The 24,039-nt window shown below is 35.1% G+C and overlaps 1 protein-coding gene across 3 annotated transcripts in view; it reads left to right on the forward strand.

Moving 5' to 3' along the window:
* Positions 1-24,039, forward strand: part of LOC129743869 (protein Fe65 homolog) — a 383,733-nt gene that overhangs the window by 36,973 nt on the left and 322,721 nt on the right. Inside the window, exon 1 of one of the 3 annotated variants that reach the window (XM_055736092.1) lies at positions 17,513-17,555. The exons of 1 other annotated variant lie outside the window; for it this stretch is intronic. The gene's annotated coding sequence lies outside the window, so the exon portion shown is untranslated. Of the gene's footprint in view, positions 1-17,512; positions 17,556-24,039 lie in introns of those variants that run through there. One more of the 3 variants, XM_055736091.1, reaches the window with a different exon arrangement.

Here is a 24,039-nt window from a genome sequence, read left to right on the forward strand (position 1 = left end):
TTTATCGACTGAAAGCTAAAATGGCACTTAATGACGTTTCTAAATTGCGCTTATATGTCAAAATCGACTGAAAAAGACAGAATATAAACAACTAAATATAGTTCATTGAGTGCTGGAAGATGTTATTAGATTATTAATTGTTAAATAACAAAATCTGTAGAAATTTTCGCAATTTTGCAAAAAATATTCTTTTTTAGAAAAAAAAAAAGATTTGTTATATCTTATACATACATTGGAATAATGTATTAGAAAAACCACTAGTCCTTTTAAAATCTAGGATATTTTTACAACTTAGAGGAGATGAGGGCATAACGAGCACCCAGGGCATAATGAGCACTACTCTTTTCTACGAAAGTACGTATTTTCTTAAATAAATTTCATGAGGATTTGTTTCGTACTTCTTATTGTATTAATTTTTCACAAAAAAGGAATCTCCTTATCATCTTTACAGGGATATTTTAAAAAAACTGGCTTGGTTCTCAAGTTACGAAAATATTATAATTTTTGAGCACCACAAAATAAGCTCTTATGATCTTAAAATAACCTTGATCTGTAATGTTTGCACTGCAACATGATGTACACATTGTTTTTCAATTTTTACCATCATAAAATTTTTGATTTTTCACTTTTATCAATTTTAAAACACGTTTTTACTTAAATTTGTTGACTAGGGGCATATAGAGCACCATATTATCGAGGCATAATGAGCATATTCTGCAGTAGAATCTAGCAGCGAATTAAAATTGATTTATAGCGTCACACCTTGACTAGTTTTCATCCGACGATTTAGCCTATTGGTAAGGTGTCGGAGAGGTAATCAAAAGACTAGCGTTAGATTTCTGTTCGAGGTGATTTTTTTTCCATTTACAATTCATGATCGATTTTTTTATTGTTACATTATACGGCTAGTAGCATCATCCTCCGAACAAAGCACATAATGTATGAGCGTGCGTGAATTGTTTGTATTCTACAAACAGACCTAGATTATTTTGTTATTGCTTTGTTTGATGAATCTACGACTCACCTGACTTCATCGAATTGAATTCGCTGTTAGATTCCCCAGCAGAAAACGCACATCTTGCTCTGATTAATGGTTCTCATACTGCCTCAGGGGGGGTTCTCATTATGCCTCCACAGTGGCTGGTTATCAGCTTTTGGCAAAATTTTTTAAAATGCATATTTTAACGTTTTCATCTAGTTTTTCACGTTTCAGCCCGTTAGACCAAGCCCACCGCAAGTTGCTATTTCGGTCGGTATTTTAGATGGTTTGATTGGTTGCGTTTTTATCTACTTACTGATTTTCGCACCCATTGTTGCGATCCAGGTTGGTATTTGTGTTTGTTTATTTTCTGATAGCGACGACCAGCTGCGTTGCTACCGGGTTGCTACATAAACGCATCCTGTAACAACCTACTGCTCGAATGCTATGTCTCGAATCAAGTTAGCAACTGTTGGTGCGATGATGGGTTGATAAATATGTTGCTGAATGAACTCGAATCGAGATTTAGCAACCATTGGTGGGCTTGGTCTTAGAGAATAGGCTTTTCAAGTGTCTAAACACGAAACAATAATGTAACCTCCATATTATAGCTATTTTCTATGGTTAAATAACCGTTTTCCTTAAGGTGGCCATTACGCCCCCATCTCCCCTATTAATGGGTTTTTTATAATTTTAAAGAAATGAATATAGCATAGCATAGCATAGCATGGGGTGACTACACACATCTTGCATTGGCTAATACACATTGTAAATTAATAATCTAAACTAGCATAAGATGCCAAAATGAGAATCTGGGATCAATTCTCATTTCAAATGTTGATTTTGAAAATTAGTGTGGTATAATAATGCACACCGTGAAAAGTCAATGCAATCATGATAGGGAAAATCTGAAACAGTAAAATAACTCTGTAAATGCAGAGAACTCATACGACCCATAAAGCTGTTTCAGATAGGAGTCAGAAGGATGCAATTGAGGAAATCCTACTTGGCAGATAGGATTGTTGAATAATATAATGAATGAAACATGAAACAATCTCACTAAATTTCCCTCGTCGTCCAGGAGTGTTGAATATGACGTAATATACACGATTTGTCCTCCGTTGCGGTACGCTCTTCTCTCATTTTTCAATCAAAGCAACTCAATTGTTTCCCCCGCAGGTGCATTTACCCCGTCCAAAAACCTTTGGAGTCGAATTGACGATTATCACCGTTGTTTTTACATTTTTAGCAGTTCAACTTATCATTGAAATCGTGGGATTTAACATAACCAAATAACCATGTTCACATGTTTGAAAAATCACTTTCAGGCCCATTGAGTGAAAAATGAAATCCAAGAACCGGCACGAAAAACAAAACAGGTTCTTTCAACTCCATGAGGCAAACTTTAAAACTATCTGTGAGCCACTTTCCTTAAGTTTGGAGAACTTATTTGGTAGCCATCTCTTTAGTAAACATCCATCCACATATTGATACCACTTAGATTCAATTTATGAGGATTCACTCAAATAAAAAACGAAAATTATTGGAGTTATCAGCGTAGCGAAAAAAACACGTGCGATGTCAATCAGTCATCGCCTACTCCTCCTTTATAATTTTAAAGAAATAAATATGTTTAAAAAATATTTATAAAAAAAAACGAAATGAAAAAAAAAATGCTGAAAATGTTATATGCCCGTAGACAAATCTCTTTTCCCAAAATTCGGCCCGCTGACTAAAAATGTTGGTTTCCCATGTTCAAAACCTCATATGTGCCATTTTTAGGTCATCTCCGGTACCACATCGTAAAGCTCTGAGATTCTCCTACAACATGGACTACTTTACCTTAAGGTATAGAACTGTGAGTTTTACAGCTGAGTATTCTTAATCCTAAAGCCCCAAATGAGAAAAAAACTGCTTTTCGCAAATGACTATGATCGTTTTTGCAGAATTAGTGTAGCTCCAAACCTGCTGGAGCTGTGAATCCCTGAACCTTAATGTTCAGTTGTGCGCGGCTTCAGTAGGTCACGGAGGATCCAGTGTTGAGTGGTAAGAAGTACCTATTGGTCTTGAAGTTACACTCAAAAAACAGGAATCCTTGTAGGGACACAAGTTCGGTCTTTCACATGGAAAATCTATAAAAAAAAATTTTTTGCTGTAGAATTCTTTTGCTGACTCAGTTGTCAAAATTTGGGCGTTGGTGAAGAAAACCTTGTTAAGAATTTTAGTAACGAGCATCATCGTATAAATGTTCCTCTTACTGAAAAATGTATGGAGGCCTAAGGAGGGTATTTTGAGCTATTCTTGTATTTTTTCGGTACAACCTGGTAGTCAAGATTCCAAAGATAATAGTTGTATGGTATGGTGATTCGATTTGTTATATGAGTTATGAGTATTTACAAAAAGTGCGGAAATGTGTTCGAATACATTTTTTGTTTAGTTGTCGTATGTGCATCAGACTGATTCGATTTGGGGTTATTTTTGAATTTCTCAAACCCTGAGGTCTTAATGGCTTCGTTTTGGTTTAAAACTCATCCATGATTTTTTGCAGAGTTTTTAAGTAAAGTTTCATGAGTAAATTTGGGCATTTATGTTTGTATGAGAAAGTTAAATATTTTGTTATGAAAAATGCTCATTATTTTTATTTTTTCTGTGGAACCGAGTTTTCAAAAAGTTTTTGTGCTCTTTTATAAATGATTTGAAAAGTAATTTTCCGCTGCACAACTGTGACGAAGACAGTAACTTCGTATCTTATTAGAGCACCTGTACTCGTGGTCTATTCTTGGGTCTAATTTATACAAGAATTGAACCAAAGAAATTAGATCCGATGCAATGAAAAAAACTGGCAACTGCACTCGTGTTCCATTAACTGTCAAACGTTTTATAACTGCGTCAAATTGGATCCAAATCTCATCAGTTTTGGATCAATCCTTATACCAGCTCTAAAAAAAGTTGAATTGAAACTGGTATAATGAATAACCAGTGTGGTTGCTCGGGTCGGAATTAGGGTGTAAACCGGCTGTTTGGACCACGGATACAGGTGCCCTTAGGAAAAAAAATTATTAACTGTTGAATATGGGTATGTGTTTGCCTTCTAACATTGAAAAAAAAATCAATTCCACTGAAATCACTTACGGGTGTCTAGCGAGGTATTGCTTGAAAATTAGTCATGCCATATCTCGCTAGAGACCAGCAGTGATTTTAGTTGAATTGATTATTTTGAATGCCAAAAGACATACAAACACCCATTTTCAACAGCCAGCTAATAACTTTCCTGTCTGATCAGATACGAAGTTACAATCTTGAACAAAGTTTTCCAGCGGTAAATTTCCTTCAGAGAATTTACAAATTGGCAAAGAAACCATTTGTAGGCTTGATTCCACAGAAGAAATAAAATAAATGTTCATTTTTCAGAACAAAATATTCCATTTTCCTATACATACCTTAAAGTTTAAAATCACTCATGTACGAAGCTTTTTGGACCCCAGGGTTTGAGAAATTCAAAAATGATCCATGGTGCTTTTTAGCGTTTTTTTTTTTATAATTTTGAATCAACGTTTTAACAACACAAGTACTGGTAGAAGACAATTAAAATTATTTTTTAAGTTAAAATATATAATGTATCGTTCACAAGGGATATATGTGCCCTTCTGATTAATTCTTATGATCACTGAGTTTGATAATAATTAACAAGTACAAAATACCAGAACGATGACAAATTCTTAAATTATCAAATTATTATTAAATTCATACATGTTGTCGAGAACAAGTACAGGATTACCTACTTAGGCTTAGGTCAGAAATGTTTTCATTCGTACATGGAAGGAAAAGTCCACAGTAATGATATAAAATGGACATGAGAAAAGTCTAACGCTTGTTATGCTGATTAAAGGTGGAATTTTCACAAATCATATGTTGTGATTGATCATTAATAAATTGAATTTTCCAATCGTGAAACCATCGTAATCAAAACCAAAACCTTTGGCAAGAAAAACTTTGATACCAATTCTATTCTATGCATTTAATCGCTTACAAACAGATCCAATTGCATGTTCTGTTCGGCGTCTCATGCAGCGCAACATTTCAGCAGCACTTTAAAAATCATCTTTTTCATGATGCACCCTCATTTCTGACAGCTGACAGAATCGAGGAACAGCAACAAACGCAATTACAACTTTCTTTATAATCGGAAACTTGCACCCGGGTAAAGCATGAAACTTGGTGAGGGTAATTTGGGGTACGATACACTTTTAGCTTGGGAGTGTTTAAAAAACTGATATTTTTTTTAAAAGGTTCAATATGCATTAGCCATTTGAAAGGCTCTAGGATGAGGTGATTTTATTTATGCAAATTTGAAATTAGATCGAAACAGCATTCGACTTTAACCTTTACTACCCCACAGTGGGTGTAGTTTTCGGAGTGGAAAATATTATTTTTTGTTCGTTGCTTCCTGCTAGAAACCGGATGCGAGTTGCTAAAAACTTTGCTTTGTTCAGTTTCGCTCAAGAGCTCCTTTTTTGTGTCGATTTTTCGCCAGAGTAGTTGTACAATGTTCGTGTACATTTTTTCTAGTTTTGGATTGCTATCATTTATGAATGAGGACTTAGAATTGGTAAACAGGAATAGTAACGTTAAATGGCAATGGAGGTTTGTTGGAGAGATTTTAGTACAAATATGATCGGTTTATCATCCAAACCATAGAAGATATGCATTTTTCAAATTATTATTTCTAAAATAGCATTTATTGGATGAATTTTTTTTATCATCTTCGAAAAAGTTTTTTGAAATGTCATAAATAGTAACTAATTTAAGATTTCCTTCAGCTTTTTAGGGTTTTCTCGCAAAATTCAATTGGTAATTTAAAAAATACTCAGAATATTCACTTAAAACCGATTATGATTAGAAAATGCAACCTGAAAGTTATATTTTTTTAAAACTGTTTTTTCTAAATATTTTGAATAAACCTTATGCCACAGAACTTTTTACATCTTCAAGAAGCTGTTTTTGCTGCTTTCCCATAAAAATCATCAAACATAACTAATACACCGAACGACAACGTGTAGCCAACATTCAAGAGTGCGGTAAACAAGTCTCCGCACATGAAAAGTAGGTAATCAGGAAATCGATAATAATCAAGATGTTTTCAGTATCGATGCCGATGCTGATGCTGTTTGACTGGTAAAGAGAGGCAAAGAAAGAAAACAAACTTGCTGCTTACGTTGGAACTGCTGTTTGGTGATGGTGGAGAAGCATCTTCGATGACAGACAGATTTTCCTGTGCATAGGCAGGGAAGGTACTTTCCCATTCAGCAGAGAACCAGTTGTGTTTTGTGGCGCTCACTTTTCCATTGGCTTCCATGAGCCGTTCCAAGTGGAAGTCGCAGAAGAATATACCATCAAATGATCATCATTCTGTGTGCTCGATATATCGAAACGATATCCTCGTATCGTGCTCTCCGGATACTGACGGGTCGGGGATCGAGTGGCGCTTTCTCTGCTTCTGTTGTTGTTGTCTAACGAAATCGTGTTTTTACCAGCGAAAAGAAAAACCAATCAGAAGGATATTGGTTCAAGTACGTACATATTTGCATACCCGGGATGATTTTATAATAAAGATTCACCGTTTGTGGAACAGCTCACTCGAATATTAACTTCAGCTGTTGGAAAACAAAAGTTCCTAGACAAATCAAGTAGGTATGTCGGTCCAATATCATTGTTAAAGCTAGGTTTTAATAAAATAAAGTCTCACGTGTTGGAACAATAAACAAATTATTCTTTACTTTTCAACTTGAATGATTCATCAACGTTGAGAGAAAAAAAGCAAAACGCTGATTTTTTCAAACCCAAGGATTCCCTACAAACTGAGAAAGGACGAAGAAGGAAGAAAACGATAGAATCGAGGAAGGAATCCCCTGTTATAGAGTGTCCTTCTGCAAATGCCATCCATTCAAAGTGACTTCATGCCAGGTAATGTGTGGGTGGTAATGAAGTTAGATAAATGTAAAGCATCCCCAACAGAGTCGGTTTGGTTTTGAATTTTCTCCAGTCCATGTCTGTTCAGATATGGTGATTATTATCGACTGCTTCTTTTGGCCTGTGAATCTTGTTGCTTTCCTTTGAATATGTGTAGAAAGTTTTTCTAACATAACAAGATTATTGAAAAGAATAAAAACATAAAATACAACAAAGTTTAAACATGAATTAGAGTAAGTGTGCTTCATGTGCCTTAAAAATGAGTTTGTCATTTTAGTCAGCTATTTTCTAAAAAAACTTACGTAGTTCTTATAACCAAAAGCATGTGAAACAATTATGGTTTAAAAACAAAAAAATCAAACTACAACTTCAACCTTTTTCTTACGTTTTCAAAAAGGAATTTTTTGTTAACAAAAATGCTGAGAATTTTGACAAAACTGAACAGATTATTAATCGATCAAATTTTTAAGTAATTTTTTCCGAACAGTCTAAATCAAACGGAATGGCAAAATAAGGATTACTAGACCTTCAACATTATGAACACATATCCTAGTAACAAAATCTGCTTATACTAGAACTTCAACTTGTAAAGAATACCCGGGAAGGAAGGAAGTCATCTTTAGTTTAGATAAAATGTCTTCTGCACATCTAAATGTATTGAAACCGTATTCAGTTTTCTCAATCCTTCGTAAACTGACGATTAATCTGAATCATATTCAGACTTTGTTTGTTTTGGAAAGAACAAAGATTGAATTTTAAAAGAAATTTTAAAACCGATTCTTTTTCTATTTGCTTTCATTCTTTTTAACTTCATTTGATATTTCTATTTAAAATTCGAACATTGTTCCTTTTAAAACAAAAAAAAATAGGATCAGCCATTCTAATCTGGGCCATTTGCAGTTCGTATCATTTGCCGAAACTGGTATCCAGGGTCGTAGGAAGAACTGTCTCATGGGGGAGGGGGAGGAGGGGGGTTTGGTGATTTTTCGCCCAAAAATAAAAAAATACAAAAAAAAAAATACAATTCAAATAAAATAAAAAACAAAAAAAAATACAAAAACAAAAAAAATAAAACAATTTATGTTTGTAACCACGTGATTATTCATTTTTAAGTACTTTGACATTAAAAGGTTTCGTATTCAATCATTATTCAATAAACCCAAAAGGTGAGCTAAAATCGCTTACATTGATGGTTAATTTGTTAAAGAGTCTGAAAGATCCAACTAAGTTAATTTGGGCAAAAAATATGCTTGCTAAGAAGAGTCTTCCTTTTCTTAACAAAAACTTACCAACTGCATCGTTGGTATAAATCGCGAATGACATAAAGATGTTAAAACGACTATAATCGAAATTCCAAAAATTCTTATTCCATACTCAAATCAAACAAACCCAATCTTCCAAATTATTTTGCAAATTCAAACATTTTAATCTTTGATGAAAATAAACCAAATTTTCAAAAAAAGGAGATAAAATCATAAGATTTTTTGATCAAAATGTCTTGATGCAAACTTGAAACAAATTAATGATTTTAGTATGAAATTTGCCTTTAAATGAAAATATTAACACATTGCGGACCAAACACTAGATATCTCGTTTTTTCGTTTGCCGCTAGTTTGCCCCATTAAAAGACATTATTCAAACGTTATGAATCTTATAATGAAACTTCATTGGACAAAATTTGACACAACACTTCTTGTTACTCAAATATCTATATTAAATAAGCAGAAAATGCTGAATTTTTGTATTCTTAATGTGTTAATATTGTTGCATAATATACGGGGAAAAAAATAAAATTATGTGCATATAAAAGAATTATATTTACAATATAATTTTGTTTAAAAAATTGTAATCTGGAAATTGAAATTACGAGCAATCTTAACACATTAAGGACTGCGAAGAAATCTATCACGAGAAATCATGAGAAACCCCGAGAGTAAATTTAACTAATTTAGTATTTTTAAGTTATTTTGTCGAGCAAAGTTCAACACTCAAAATGAGTCTATTCGAATTATACTTCGAAGTGTAGCACACTGTTGGCAAGCGAAAAAACGAGATGTATCGTATTTGGTTTGCAATTTGGTTAATCTCTTGAATAGGGCTTGTGATATAGCTCAGTTTGCAAGTCTGTTGTCTCCTGAGCCGATGTCCGCAAGTTCGAGCCCAAGAGTAAACATCGAACACAGTTGTACCGGATAAGTTTTTCAAAAACGATCCGCCAACTGCAAAGTTGATAAAGTCGCGAATGCCATAAAGATGGTACATCGACTATAATCGAAAAAAAAATCTCTTGAATTCCTCAACAATGTATGTTGATTGTAAAATTTCTTTTTTTTCTGGATATTCTGAATTTGAATTCTGAACCTGAATTCCAAAATTGTGCTTTTAATCTGTATCCGAATTTCCATAAGATTTCTGAAATGTACAAAAAAATCGATTTCCGAATCTTATTCCAAATCAGAATTTAATGAGCCAAGTTTCATGAATCTATTATTTAAATTCTGTTCATCAGGTTTAACCTAAATTCACTATTTGAATTATTTATTTTTAATCTGTATTGTAAATCAAAATTAAAATATCAATTTAAAAAGAGACTTTCCAATTTTGAATTGCCATTTCGAAACTTTAAATTTTTGAATTTTGTATAAGAATTAGATTTAAGAACGTCGAATTTGAATATAAAACAAAATTTCGCTCTTTCATATTCGGAAAAAGTATAATCAAAATGTAAAAAATGCATATGATCTCGAAAAACATGGTTTAAATTTGATATGAAATGTAAAACCACATTTGAACCAGGATTTCAAAAAAAAAAAACATTTTATTTTATTGTGATTGATTAAACTAAAAATCAAGAAACCTAAACTGGATATAGAATCCGGAATACGAATATAGAAACACAATTTTGGTTATGGGAATTATTGAATCACCTACGAAACCAATGAAATTGGTTTCAGAAAAGGGGTAGGCTTATTTTCGACGAACAAGTGAGAACATTAAAAAAAAAAATATTGCAGAATTTTGGATTTGGGATTGATTTTTGAGCTTTTGGCATTAGTTTTTAGTCTAGATTGTTACTCTTGATAAACTTAACTCTATTAGCATAATTTTGTTCTGAATTTATATTTTTGAGTGTAGAGTAGAATACCTCGTTTGCTGTTTTGGATTCTCATGGGAGATGTTTTACCCCCGTTGATGAGATCTCGGCATTGAAAAGATTAATTACTGAAAATACTTATAAGCACGGACCTCCTGAACTTTTTCGAGTTGTACCTCAAAATTTCCCCTTTTTTGCACTCAGAAAAAAAATATAAATTGATTTTTTCATAATATCTGATTTTAATTTGATATGTGCATCGAGAAAGTCATCCATAAACAGGATGAAAATGCATTTGGTTATTTATAATCATTGCAAAACAAACTAATTTCCTTTGAAAAAATACAGATATTCAAATAAGTCGTCCTTCTGAGAGATTTACTAAAACCAACCCGGTTCTTGTTGAAATCTTGACAAATGTTACCCAACTATAAATACTATTAAATTTTTAAGAACACGCTACCAGTACTAAGCAGAGCTCGAAGAAATCATATTCGTTGACCGTAGTAGGGCATGAATGAGAGAAAATAAATTTCCTCCCCACGTGTTTCGAAAGACAATGAAATAAAATCATATTAGCATAGACGAACTTCATAATGACAGTGAATACATTTTTTTTTTCTTTCGTCATTCACTCCACAGTCATTCAATCCCTGAAGTCGTAACAGTCAACAAATTATCAGTCATGTAAATTGGATTTTTTATGATTGGATGTACTTTCTATACTACCAGACAACTAAAAATTGTCTCTTACGGACTCTTATCAATGCCGTATGGACGCTTGCCAAATCAATTTAACGTGACTACCCTTTCTTAGCACGGTTAGGCGTGTCTGAATGATAAAATGCTTCTAAAAACGATGATTTTAATTGGTCACCTTAACAATTTTTAATAGACTATGACCTGGAAGAAAAACAACGGAGATCCCCGTTATGCTATGTTTGTAGAGGATAAAAACGCCCAGGCGTTAAAATTTTTAAAAAAACCATGCGTTGTTTGCAATTTCAATTCTATCATGATCTCCGAATTTATAGGACTGAGTTTTTCAAAAGTTCACATTCACAAGTAAGAAATTGAAGTGACGTTTTTTCGACAGTCAGTCACAGATTGCTTTTTTGACTGATTGGGCGCAATGATGGAAACGTGAAACGTAGACATTGAAAGGAAAATGATTTCACTTTCATCCAAGAATGTCAACAGTTTTGAGCACTGGTACTAAGCGATTTAAATTTGGTTTAATTTTCATAATTATACCTTTGAAGTTAAGCAAAAAAAGTATTTTTAAATAGTTACGTACCAGAGTTGAGTTTTTGAATAATAAGCAAATGTTGTAATATGTTGATGGAGATTCGATGTTTTTAAAGCAATATTTTCTTCACGAATAGTTGAAGAAACTTTTAAAGTATAATCTTTAAAGTGTGATAAGATCTGTTTTCCTGAGGCCCTCCAAACTCCTTAAAATTGAAGGAAGAGTCCGCTCGAAAGCTGATAACGCTCAAACAACTGTGGATTTTGTTTTCAAATATTTGTTTTAATTCAATGAACAACTTTTCAGAAGACCACGTTTAGATTTGTCATCTGAGAAAAAAAAGTTACAGTTCTTTTTTTTTTGGCAGTTCTCTCAATCCTGCAAAAAACGGAAAACTTTACGGAGTTAAAAAAAAAAGAGATTAAAACCAATTTGAATCTATTATATTTTTAAGCATAAGTCGAATCGTGCCACAGTGTGCAACGAAGTTGTAAAATGAGTTTAAATCTTCAATATCAAATACTCAAAGGCTTTTTTGAATGATCAAATCGAAGAGTCCGACTTTAATTTCGAATGAAGTTGATGAAGATTGAGGTAGGGGAAAGGTTTCCTAAATGAGCCTATCGGGTTAAATGACCCTAAGGCTGTTTGATGAAATGGCTGACTAGACAGCTTATCTGACCAATGCATTTTGAGGGTGATACGCTTAGAACATAAGGCAAGAAAGAATTTTATGAATTTACAAACTCATAAAAATTTAAAAAATCATACAAGGTTTTGAGTCATTTAAAATGTAATATTTCGACTTTTAAAAATTATACGTAAAGAAGCTTAAAACAAAAACTAGGATGGTTTTTGTTTCTTACTCAAATGAACTTAAGAAATTAAACATATTTCAGCTTTTGTGGAGGTTTAATAATGATTATATAGTGGAGTAAGAGAGTGTTTTTGTATGCCCCCATCATGTTTGTAAAATGCCTCCATCGTAAAATAACAAGATAAATAGAATAAATAAATGATTTTTATTATTGAAACTTCAAATCTAAGCTCTGATCAACATCTTAAGAGAGAATTGAAGGTCTAAAAACAGATTTGATAAAGTTTTTCTCATGGATGAACTGCCTCCATAGTATGGCAGCCCTAACTTTTGTTTTATTCCATAAAATTATAATATACATAGATTTTTATAAAACTTCAGCTTTGTCGTACGAAAATTATTACTTTCTAGTAGTTTGAATGAAATTATACGGAAATATTGCCCAAAAAACAGAAATTTGGCTCAAAACATAAATAGGCGCATTTAGCCCGCACGGTTTGAGGTTCGGAAATTTAAATAACACTTTTAATAAAATCATTTTCTTGGATACAGAAGAAAATTTCAACATAAAAATTACTCCAATGTATAGAAAACAGATGCCTGCACACGTTGACATAGTTTTTGTACACATATTCGATGTGATATTTGATTTAATCAGTGTTCTGCTTAATAGGCGCATATAGCCCGCTCCTCCCCTACATTTTTCTTCATCTATATATGTATATAAAAAGCAGTTTCTTTATGTTTGTTTGTTTGTTTGTTTGTTTGTTTGTTTGTTTGTTTGTTTGTTTGTTTGTTTGTTTGTCCTCTATAGACTCAGCCGTCTTAAGAGCTAGGTCTAAATTTTGGCATGGATGCTCATTAGGACCAGGAATCATGAAAAATGTTTTTAGATTTTCCGATGACCCCTTCTGAAGGGGGTCTTCCATACAAGACAAATATTGTTTTCGCGATATTGATGTTACTTTTCGTCGGATTGTGTTGAAAATTTGCACATTAGTGTTTTGAGGGTTTACATAGTATTCCGTCTCACGACATAACTTGACGAACATAATTCCTAAAATTCACTCGGTTCATAGCAACCGTTCTCCAATTTCTCGGGCACCCCACGTTCGCCAGATCACGCTCCACTTGGTCTAACCACCTCGCTCGTTGCGCCCCCGCTCGTCTTGTTCCTACCGGATTCGTAGCGAACACCTGTTTTGCAGGACAGTCGTCCGGCATTCTCGCAACATGTCCCGCCCAGCGTATCCGGCCAGCCTTCACCACCTTCTGGATACTGGGTTCGCCGTAGAGTCGCGCGAGCTCGTGGTTCATCCTTCGCCTCCACACTCCGTTCTCCTGTACGCCGCCAAAGATGGTTCTTAACACTCGTCGCTCGAATACTCCGAGTGTACGCAGGTGTTTTGAGGGTTATAAAAATTGATTCTAGGTATCAAATTTTGTGTAAGGGGTCAGCCAAAGGGGCCGTCCATATTAACTGTTCGCTGTTTTTGCGATATTTACGATGTTATTCATCGTACTAAGATGAAAATTGGTACATGATAGTTTGGAGTAAAGTGCAGTCAATTTGAGGTATCAAATTCAGTGTAAGGGGCCGGCAAAAGGGGTCTTCCATATTAAATTTTCAATATCTTAGTGATATTGACTTTATTATACATTGGATTGGGATGAAAATTTGCACTTAGGAGTTATAAATGACAAACAATTGATTTCACTTATTAAAATTAAAGTCAGGGGTCGACAAAAGGGGTCGTCCATATCAACGATTCACTGTTAATGCGATCTTATCGTTATTATACATTGGATTCAGATGAAAATTGGTACACAAGAGTTTTGAGGGACGGAAAATCGATTTCAGGTATTAAATTTAGTGAAAGGGGCCGGCAAAAGGGGTCGTCCATATTAACTTGCCATATTTTTGCAATATCGTCGTTATCATACATCGGATTGGGATGAATATTTATACACGGTAGTTTTCAGGGACGGGTATTGATTTCAGATGTCAAATGTTTTGCTAGGAGTTGACGAAAGGGGTCGTCCATATTAATTACTTTCTCACTTTTTTTTAGCAATATTGGCGTTATTATGCAAAGTATTGTTTTGAAAATTTGCACACGAGAGTTTTTAGGGAAGGGCAACCGATTTCAGATATTAAAAAATGTATAAGAGGCCACCGAAAGCATGCAAGGATCGAGTCGAAATTTATACACGGGGCACGGTCAATTGATTTCTGATGTCAAATTTAGTAGCAGACAGAAAAAGTGATCGTCCATTTTTTTTTGCAATTATTACTTAACAATGAATTTGGAAGTGCACCTGGAAACTGCTTGGCAATTGACTTCCATACAAACTGTTCATGACATACTCAAAATTGAAAGCGAAACGGAGTTCGTATGGGATCAGCTAGTATGATATAAACCAAAAAAAAAAACATTTAATTCTTAGAATATGGTAATTTCAAAAAGAGCTTCGCGGACCATAAAAAATAGCAGCGGGCCAAATGTGGCCCGTGGGCCATGATTTGGCCGCCCATGCTTTAAAGCTTGTAAAACAGTGTTGTCACATATTTGTTTTTTTTTTAAATTTTATTCTGTACATTCTTCATCATATCTCCACAAGATCAAACAATAAGACCTCGAGAAAATGCATTACTTTCTTCTTAGACTGACTTTGGTTTGCGTAAACTCCAGCAAATTTCAGCAAAATAAGTTGAATGTGAACTTATATGTGCAAAATTTGGTGACAACTTCAAGTAGTTTTCGAAATAGCTTCCAAACAAGAATAATCACATGAAAGATTGTCACCAAATTTTGCATATGCTGATTATGTATTGTCCATTTAAATGAAATTTTTAGAAAACTCGCTGGTGAACTGGCAACAAAGCACTTCCGACAATCTAGTACTTCACTGTTCTTTGTCGGAAGTCCGGACTTCCGAAAAAAACTTAGTGCGCGATAATATGTTCCCAAATAACCATAGGCATTTTTTTTAGCTTTATATTAGCATTAAAATGCTAAATTACACTTTATCAGCACATCAAGTGCGATTTTGCATTACAACATCCCTTTGAGTGCTATGCTGCGTAATATTGGAATTAGACCACTCTTTCAAAATGCAACTAGCATTTTATCAGCTTTGCACAATGCATCATAGCTCTAAATCAGAATAACAAATGCTACATTTGCTAAGTATTAAATTGGCATCACACAAGCTTGCTTTGATGCTTTTAAGCACTATGTAAGCACTTAATTTGGCATATGCCATAGCGCATTAGCATTGTTTGATACTGAATGAATGCAAATTTAGGACACCGTTTGCTCGAAATTTGATTCAAATAGGGCTTTTTATCAAAGATTTAACGCGGACCTGATACGTTCACAAACAGAGTCACTGAAAAATGCCCGAGCCATAGATGTCATGAGTTCGATTCCAGGTCACCTTCAGACGAAAAGGAAAATAAATCATATAGGAAAATCAACTCTTAATATACATAAGCGAATATCAACAAAAGACAAATTCAGTAGGTTATGAGAGAAAAATCAAGCCAAACAATTTTTTTTCCTCATGGTCGTACGCCATATGAACGTCACTTAACTTTTTCCCAGCATTTTGTCCGCCAACGCTATAGCTTTAACCAATGCTATGAAAGTATAAGAAAAGATGCACTTGCTGTATCCAATAGTGTTAACTTTTTTGTAAAGTTGAATTTCATCTTAAATATTTTATTTCTTCAATACATCGCTGTCCGTGATACTTCGTTCAATTGTAAACCTCATCTCCCATTCGGATGTACAAAACACCCATCCCAAACCCTGTTTGCATTTCGCAACACAACACGCGAAATGAATCAAATATTGATACCCTCTCGGACTTGTTGGTGTTCGGCCAGCAGCGGTCGGACCACGGGGTGGTGGTTAATGTAAAAATATATCTATTTTTCGCGACTTGTGTGCTTCTTTTTCTTCTTGTTGTTGTCGAAACTCGACTGACAACTGACGATGACAAACAAATGACACGATCCAGCAACGACGATTGTACGAGAAACGTCCTAGGCTGATAGTTCGTTCGGTGACGTCACGGACCAAAAAAAAAAAGTCGGCTAATTCTCGCTCGCCGCACGTCTGCTGCTGTTGTGGGGGTTGTTATCCTTGACTGGAGTGCGCATGTCCTGGATCTCGGTAGAAAAGAGAAGGGGAAAGGTTTCCTAAATGGGCCTATCGGGTTAAATGACCCTACGGCTGTTTGATGAAATGGCTGACTTGACAGCTTATCTGACCAATGCATTTTGAGGGTGATACGCTTAGAACATAAGGCATGAAAGAATTTTATGAATTTACAAACTCATAAAAATTTAAAAAATCATAAAAGGTTTTGATACATTTTGATGTAATATTTCGACTTTTAAAAATTATACGTAAAGAAGCTTTAAACAAAAACTAGGATGGTTTTTGTTTCTTACTCAAATGAACTTAAGAAATTAAACATATTTCAGCTTTTGAGGAGGTTAAATAATGATTATATAGTGGAATAATAGAGTGTTTTTGTATGCCCTCATCATGTTTTTAAAATGCCTCCATCCTAAAATAACAGGTTAAATAGAATAAATAAGTGATTTTTATCATTGAACCTTTAAATCTAAGCTCTGAATAACATCTAAAGAGAGAATTGAAGATCTTAAAACAGATTTGATAAAGTGTTTCTCATGGATGAACTGCCTTCATAGTATGGCAACCCTAACTTTTGTTTTATTCCATAAAATTATAATATACATAGATTTTCATAAAACTTCTACTTTGTCGTACGGAAATTATTACTTTCTTGCAGTTTCAATGAAATTATACGGATATATTGCCCAAAAAACAGAAATTTTATTCAAAACATAAATAGGCGCATTTAGCCCGCACGGTTTGAGGTTCGGCGTTTTAGACAACATTTATAATAAAATCGTTTTCTTGGTAACAGAAGAAAATTTTAACATAAAAATTACTCCAATGTATAGAAAACAGATGCCTTCACACGTGTATATAGTTTTTGTACACAAATTCGATGTAATATTTGATTAAATCAGTGTTCTGCTTAATAGGCGCATATAGCCCGCTCCTCCCCAACATTTCTCCACATTCAGCAAACAGGAGCTCGCTCGCGGAAATGACTTTTCCTCATTCAGCACTTTGAGCATTGTCGGAGGATTCCACTAACACCTTAGAAGGTTGTGTGTTTTTGGTTCGTTGGAGGACTCGTCGAAGGGAAAATTGTTCGGAAAAATGCTTCGATTGCCACGCACGCACGAGAATGTCAAAACGAGAGAGAGAGAGGGTGAGAATTTTCCGGCTGGCATTTATGGGTCGGGTGGAGTTTGGTCCCTCGAAGTATGCAACACGGATCGGCTCACTCAAAAGGACGTCAGCCTTCGTGTCGGTCGCAACGCGTCGTTCCGAGTGTGGTAATACTTAGTGGGGATTTTTCATTGAGGTTGCCTATTTGCTCAGTGGAATGGGGTTGAGGGTGCAGTTTTTTGCTCTGTTCTGGTGTGAATTACATTCCTTGCTGCGGATATCTGTAGGATTTTAGTGGTGTCTTTACGGGGTTTTTGGGCGGAGGGTTTAGCGCATAGACGAGTGCAGAGTGAAGATTCTACTATTGGAAGAGAAAGGCATTCAATGTTTGCACAGTTATGTAATTAGAGTGTGAAACAATTCGCAATGAATTTGAATAGTAAAACTGAAGCCAGTGGAGGAATATCATAGCTCCGGTGGGGTGGTTAAATTGTCACTAACACACCTTAACGAGGAATGGCATTGTGTTAGAAGCATTGTAGTACGATTTTTCCAGTGTCCAAACAAACAGTATAGATGAAGTAAATTAAATTTTAGCGAGACAAGTGTAGCTTGGTGGAAATGTCATAATGATATGAAATAACGTTCCGGAATTTTTGGAAGTTTCAGAGTGAAATAAAGTTATGCTCACTGCTGAGTGGCTTATGTGGAACTTCGGATGCCGGCCGATGTGTGTGAATGTGTGTGCCTCGAAAAGAAAAAAAATACACGGGTCGCGGTCTTAGGGATTGAGTTGGGCACGAATGCTACCGACCTGCAAATAAAAGAAAAGAAAAGCAAGAAAACAAGTCGGAAACGTCCCGGAGAATATCGCCGAATAAAAGCTGATTAGATTCCCAAACTTTCCCCGAGTGTTTCTGCAGATGTATTTCGGCTTGTGTTTCACGGCCAGAGCGAGATTAATAATTAAAATCCAATTTGCGAAAAATTGGTTTTTTCTCAACAAATAATATACGCCTAATAGCGAGCTCACCTTCGTGAGAAACAATAAAGAACAGAACAAACACCAGCAGGTGTTCTGGGAATGAAAAACACCTGAGTCCAGAAATAAAACGGCATTTCCTCCATTTAACAATGGTTCGAGGACCGTTGACGATTGTGTAACATCTTGAAAAATTCGACCGGAAACGTCACAGTGTATCATCGTCTTACATAACGCAGATCAATTCGTTGATTTTTTTGCGGTTATATTTTGCGGACAACACAGTGTTCCCGAAAGACGACGACGGAGGCAATCAGAAACAAAATCCATCGCTGTCGAAGAAAAGAAAATCAAACGCGGCTCCCCCACCTTCGGGCGTTACAATCTTAAGGAGCCAAACAAGGCAACTTTTGCACCCACACAAACAACTGGACTCCACAGCTGGCACACGCACAAACGCACTTCCACCTACCAAAAGATGACTGTTGCGTTTGTTGGGTGAACGAGCGTTTTTCCTTCGTTTGTGATAAGTTGTGTGTTCTATGCGAATGCGTTGCTTGCGTGTCACATCCTTGGAGAGCATCATCGTCAGGCGGGCGCGAGGATTAGTGTGGGATTTTGCTTTTATTACAGTCGATCGGAAAAGTGACAAGGGTGACTAAGACGATGGGCTAACGAAGGCGACGGGGACAATAACAACAAAAACATCGTCAGCCATTCCGATGAACCGACAGACGTCGATGTCTACGAAATTTTTGCTTACATATCGATTCATTGGTAGAAATTTTCCTGAACTACTGAAATAATGATTCAGTTTTACCTAAGGAATAATAAATCATAACATTTGCCTAATAAAAAACCTAGAACTTTACGTTATTTCAAGCATTTAGAAAATGTTCAAAAGTGTTAAAACATTTTAGTTCAGTAGATTCCAAAGAGCATATTAAAATCAGTTGTAGAACTCTCAAATCTTTAAAAGATGCCATCAATGACAAAATCATGGAAAGCCTTTTAAAATTCCTTCAGGAACCACTCATTTTCTTAAAAACATTTACATCGATGCTTTCCGATAGAAGGGTTTTCTTGCTTCACTTATAGTCATTTTACCATCTTTATGGCATTCGCGACTTTATATAAACGTTGCAGTTGGCGGACAGTTATTGAAAAACTTATCCGATACAACTGTGTTCGATATTTGCTCTTGGGCTCGAACTCGCGGACATCGGCTCAGGAGGCAACTGACTTGCCAACTGAGCTATACCACAAGCTCGAATCCGATAAAAGGTGGCTATTTTCATAGCCAAAAAAAACTCTGTCGCATGCCCAATGACTCATCAAGTCCAGATTTAACGCATCGGGTTTCATTTTGTATGGAAAAACTAAAGTTTTGTTCTAAAGACCACCAGAGTTGAATCAGAATCTTACTGTAATGCTGTAACGGAGAATGAGGATACTTGATCCCTGGGGATACTTGACTGCTTCGCTATATCTCGTATCAGGAATGTCTTACAGATATCGAGATATTCTAGAATGATGTGCCAAATAACAAAATGCTTTTATCTCAACAAATCAAAAAAAAATCGATTTATTGTACTTTATTTAAAAAAATAAGCAAAATGTGTTTTGAAAATCTTTTTTATCATTCCTAAATGTTTCTCACATGAACACATTTTATTAAAAATATTTATTCCAACATTTCGACCGCTAGGGTATAATATGAATTTCATAATGCCATTTTAAGGCTATAGTAAACTCTATTTTTTAAGAAGAAATTTTCCAAAATGTATGTTATAGGTATAATTGATCCCTATACTCCAAAACGATATATTTGTCTTCTGAATGGATCGTGCTCATTGGGTTATTATGAAGTTTTTAATATCTGTCCAATAACTAATGTTTATTCAGAAATTATCTGATACAAAGGACTAAAAATACTGTATTTAACTAAAAACTAGAAAATTGCGCCTTAAAGTAGAATTTTCTTTGTCTGATACTAACAAACTGTGAAACGAGCACAAATATGGCAAAAAATAGTCAACGAACCTTTTATCTTCAGATTTTAGCTAGATTTTTTCATAGGGTCAGGGCACCCTGAATAAAGGATCAGGTCTCCTTCAGTAGGATCAAGTCACAGGTAACTTAAAAAATACCAACATTTTTTTAGTCTCACGAAAACGCTTCTAATTCAACTACGAGTTCAAGTATCGTTCTAATTTTTGGAGCGTATAAACTTGAAATTACACGCAGACAGAAAATGCAAAAGACGGCGAGTTTTCTCAAAAAGATATGATGAAAATAAGAAAAGGGAATCACGTATCCCCATTCTCCACATTCTAATCTTCCAATCTGAAGCAAAATAAAAAAAAAATCAAAAAGGAAAAATAATAGAAATTCATTTTTATAATTATTTCTTTTTTTCTTTTCGCAAAAAGGTAACTTCAGCTTTTTAGAAACATTCGATTTTTTTTAACGTAGACATAATTTGATTCACATTTAAAAAAAAAAAAAATATTGAAAAAAAATTTTTATCATGAAATTTTGAACACGGTGTTAAGCAGAGTTGACTAAACCCAGAAAAATCCATAATTCCACAAAGTTTTAGCAAATTGAAATTTAAATAGATTTTGTTCATTAAATTTTATACTACTAGTGTTGGTTTTCTATCCTTGATTTATGAAAATCATATGAAATTGTTAATTGTTGAAATTAATAACAATTACATTTGTCGTTTTTTTAGTACGGTTTTTTTAATGAAATTTATGGAAAAAGCACCATAGAAAACCGACACAGATCGAATCAAAGCATAGCATAGCAAAGCATTGGGTGACTACACACATCTTGCATTGGCTGATACATGCGGTACAACTAATTATCAAGAACAACACGAGGTACCGAAACGAGTATCTTGATTCAATACTTATTTCAAGTGTCGCCATTGGAGATCAGTGGGATCATCTCGATAAGTCAATGTAATCATTAAGGGGATAATCTTAAACAGATAAAAAACTTTTTAGGTGCAGAGAACTCATACGACCCAGGATGCTTTGTTCAGATAGGAAGCGGAAAGGTTATGTTTTAAACGAAATCCTACATGGCAGATAGGATTGACGAAGAATTAAAATACAATTGCTAAATCATATTGTATAGAAGGAATTTTCCACCATACTAAATTTGTGCATTTCTTCGTGTCACAGACTCATCTATTCAAACAATATTTCCGGTCATTTTGCTTCACAAAAAACGTACATCGTGATTTTGTTTTAAAAAGACACACATACGACATAAAAAGCACTTTACATTCCGTTATTACTGAATTCTGATGATACCACAAAACAAGATAAATTTTCCGCTTTCCGCAGCTAGCGGTTAGAACCTATAATTGAAATAATTGCACTTATTTTCCTCTAAATTTCTCGAACAACTTGCGAACATTTTTCCCCTGCATCTCAGTTGTTAAGTTGAGGCGTTCAGATTCACAATTATTTTGTAGAGTGTGAAACAATTCGCAATGAATTTGAATAGTAAAACTGAAGCCAGTGGAGGAATATCATAGCTCCGGTGGGGTGGTTAAATTGTCACTAACACACCTTAACGAGGAATGGCATTGTGTTAGAAGCATTGTAGTACGATTTTTCCAGTGTCCAAACAAACAGTATAGATGAAGTAAATTAAATTTTAGCGAGACAAGTGTAGCTTGGTGGAAATGTCATAATGATATGAAATAACGTTCCGGAATTTTTGGAAGTTTCAGAGTGAAATAAAGTTATGCTCACTGCTGAGTGGCTTATGTGGAACTTCGGATGCCGGCCGATGTGTGTGAATGTGTGTGCCTCGAAAAGAAAAAAAATACACGGGTCGCGGTCTTAGGGATTGAGTTGGGCACGAATGCTACCGACCTGCAAATAAAAGAAAAGAAAAGCAAGAAAACAAGTCGGAAACGTCCCGGAGAATATCGCCGAATAAAAGCTGATTAGATTCCCAAACTTTCCCCGAGTGTTTCTGCAGATGTATTTCGGCTTGTGTTTCACGGCCAGAGCGAGATTAATAATTAAAATCCAATTTGCGAAAAATTGGTTTTTTCTCAACAAATAATATACGCCTAATAGCGAGCTCACCTTCGTGAGAAACAATAAAGAACAGAACAAACACCAGCAGGTGTTCTGGGAATGAAAAACACCTGAGTCCAGAAATAAAACGGCATTTCCTCCATTTAACAATGGTTCGAGGACCGTTGACGATTGTGTAACATCTTGAAAAATTCGACCGGAAACGTCACAGTGTATCATCGTCTTACATAACGCAGATCAATTCGTTGATTTTTTTGCGGTTATATTTTGCGGACAACACAGTGTTCCCGAAAGACGACGACGGAGGCAATCAGAAACAAAATCCATCGCTGTCGAAGAAAAGAAAATCAAACGCGGCTCCCCCACCTTCGGGCGTTACAATCTTAAGGAGCCAAACAAGGCAACTTTTGCACCCACACAAACAACTGGACTCCACAGCTGGCACACGCACAAACGCACTTCCACCTACCAAAAGATGACTGTTGCGTTTGTTGGGTGAACGAGCGTTTTTCCTTCGTTTGTGATAAGTTGTGTGTTCTATGCGAATGCGTTGCTTGCGTGTCACATCCTTGGAGAGCATCATCGTCAGGCGGGCGCGAGGATTAGTGTGGGATTTTGCTTTTATTACAGTCGATCGGAAAAGTGACAAGGGTGACTAAGACGATGGGCTAACGAAGGCGACGGGGACAATAACAACAAAAACATCGTCAGCCATTCCGATGAACCGACAGACGTCGATGTCTACGAAATTTTTGCTTACATATCGATTCATTGGTAGAAATTTTCCTGAACTACTGAAATAATGATTCAGTTTTACCTAAGGAATAATAAATCATAACATTTGCCTAATAAAAAACCTAGAACTTTACGTTATTTCAAGCATTTAGAAAATGTTCAAAAGTGTTAAAACATTTTAGTTCAGTAGATTCCAAAGAGCATATTAAAATCAGTTGTAGAACTCTCAAATCTTTAAAAGATGCCATCAATGACAAAATCATGGAAAGCCTTTTAAAATTCCTTCAGGAACCACTCATTTTCTTAAAAACATTTACATCGATGCTTTCCGATAGAAGGGTTTTCTTGCTTCACTTATAGTCATTTTACCATCTTTATGGCATTCGCGACTTTATATAAACGTTGCAGTTGGCGGACAGTTATTGAAAAACTTATCCGATACAACTGTGTTCGATATTTGCTCTTGGGCTCGAACTCGCGGACATCGGCTCAGGAGGCAACTGACTTGCCAACTGAGCTATACCACAAGCTCGAATCCGATAAAAGGTGGCTATTTTCATAGCCAAAAAAAACTCTGTCGCATGCCCAATGACTCATCAAGTCCAGATTTAACGCATCGGGTTTCATTTTGTATGGAAAAACTAAAGTTTTGTTCTAAAGACCACCAGAGTTGAATCAGAATCTTACTGTAATGCTGTAACGGAGAATGAGGATACTTGATCCCTGGGGATACTTGACTGCTTCGCTATATCTCGTATCAGGAATGTCTTACAGATATCGAGATATTCTAGAATGATGTGCCAAATAACAAAATGCTTTTATCTCAACAAATCAAAAAAAAATCGATTTATTGTACTTTATTTAAAA

This window comes from Uranotaenia lowii, chromosome 2 (genome assembly GCF_029784155.1).
Source record: "Uranotaenia lowii strain MFRU-FL chromosome 2, ASM2978415v1, whole genome shotgun sequence".
Lineage (NCBI taxonomy): Eukaryota > Metazoa > Arthropoda > Insecta > Diptera > Culicidae > Uranotaenia > Uranotaenia lowii.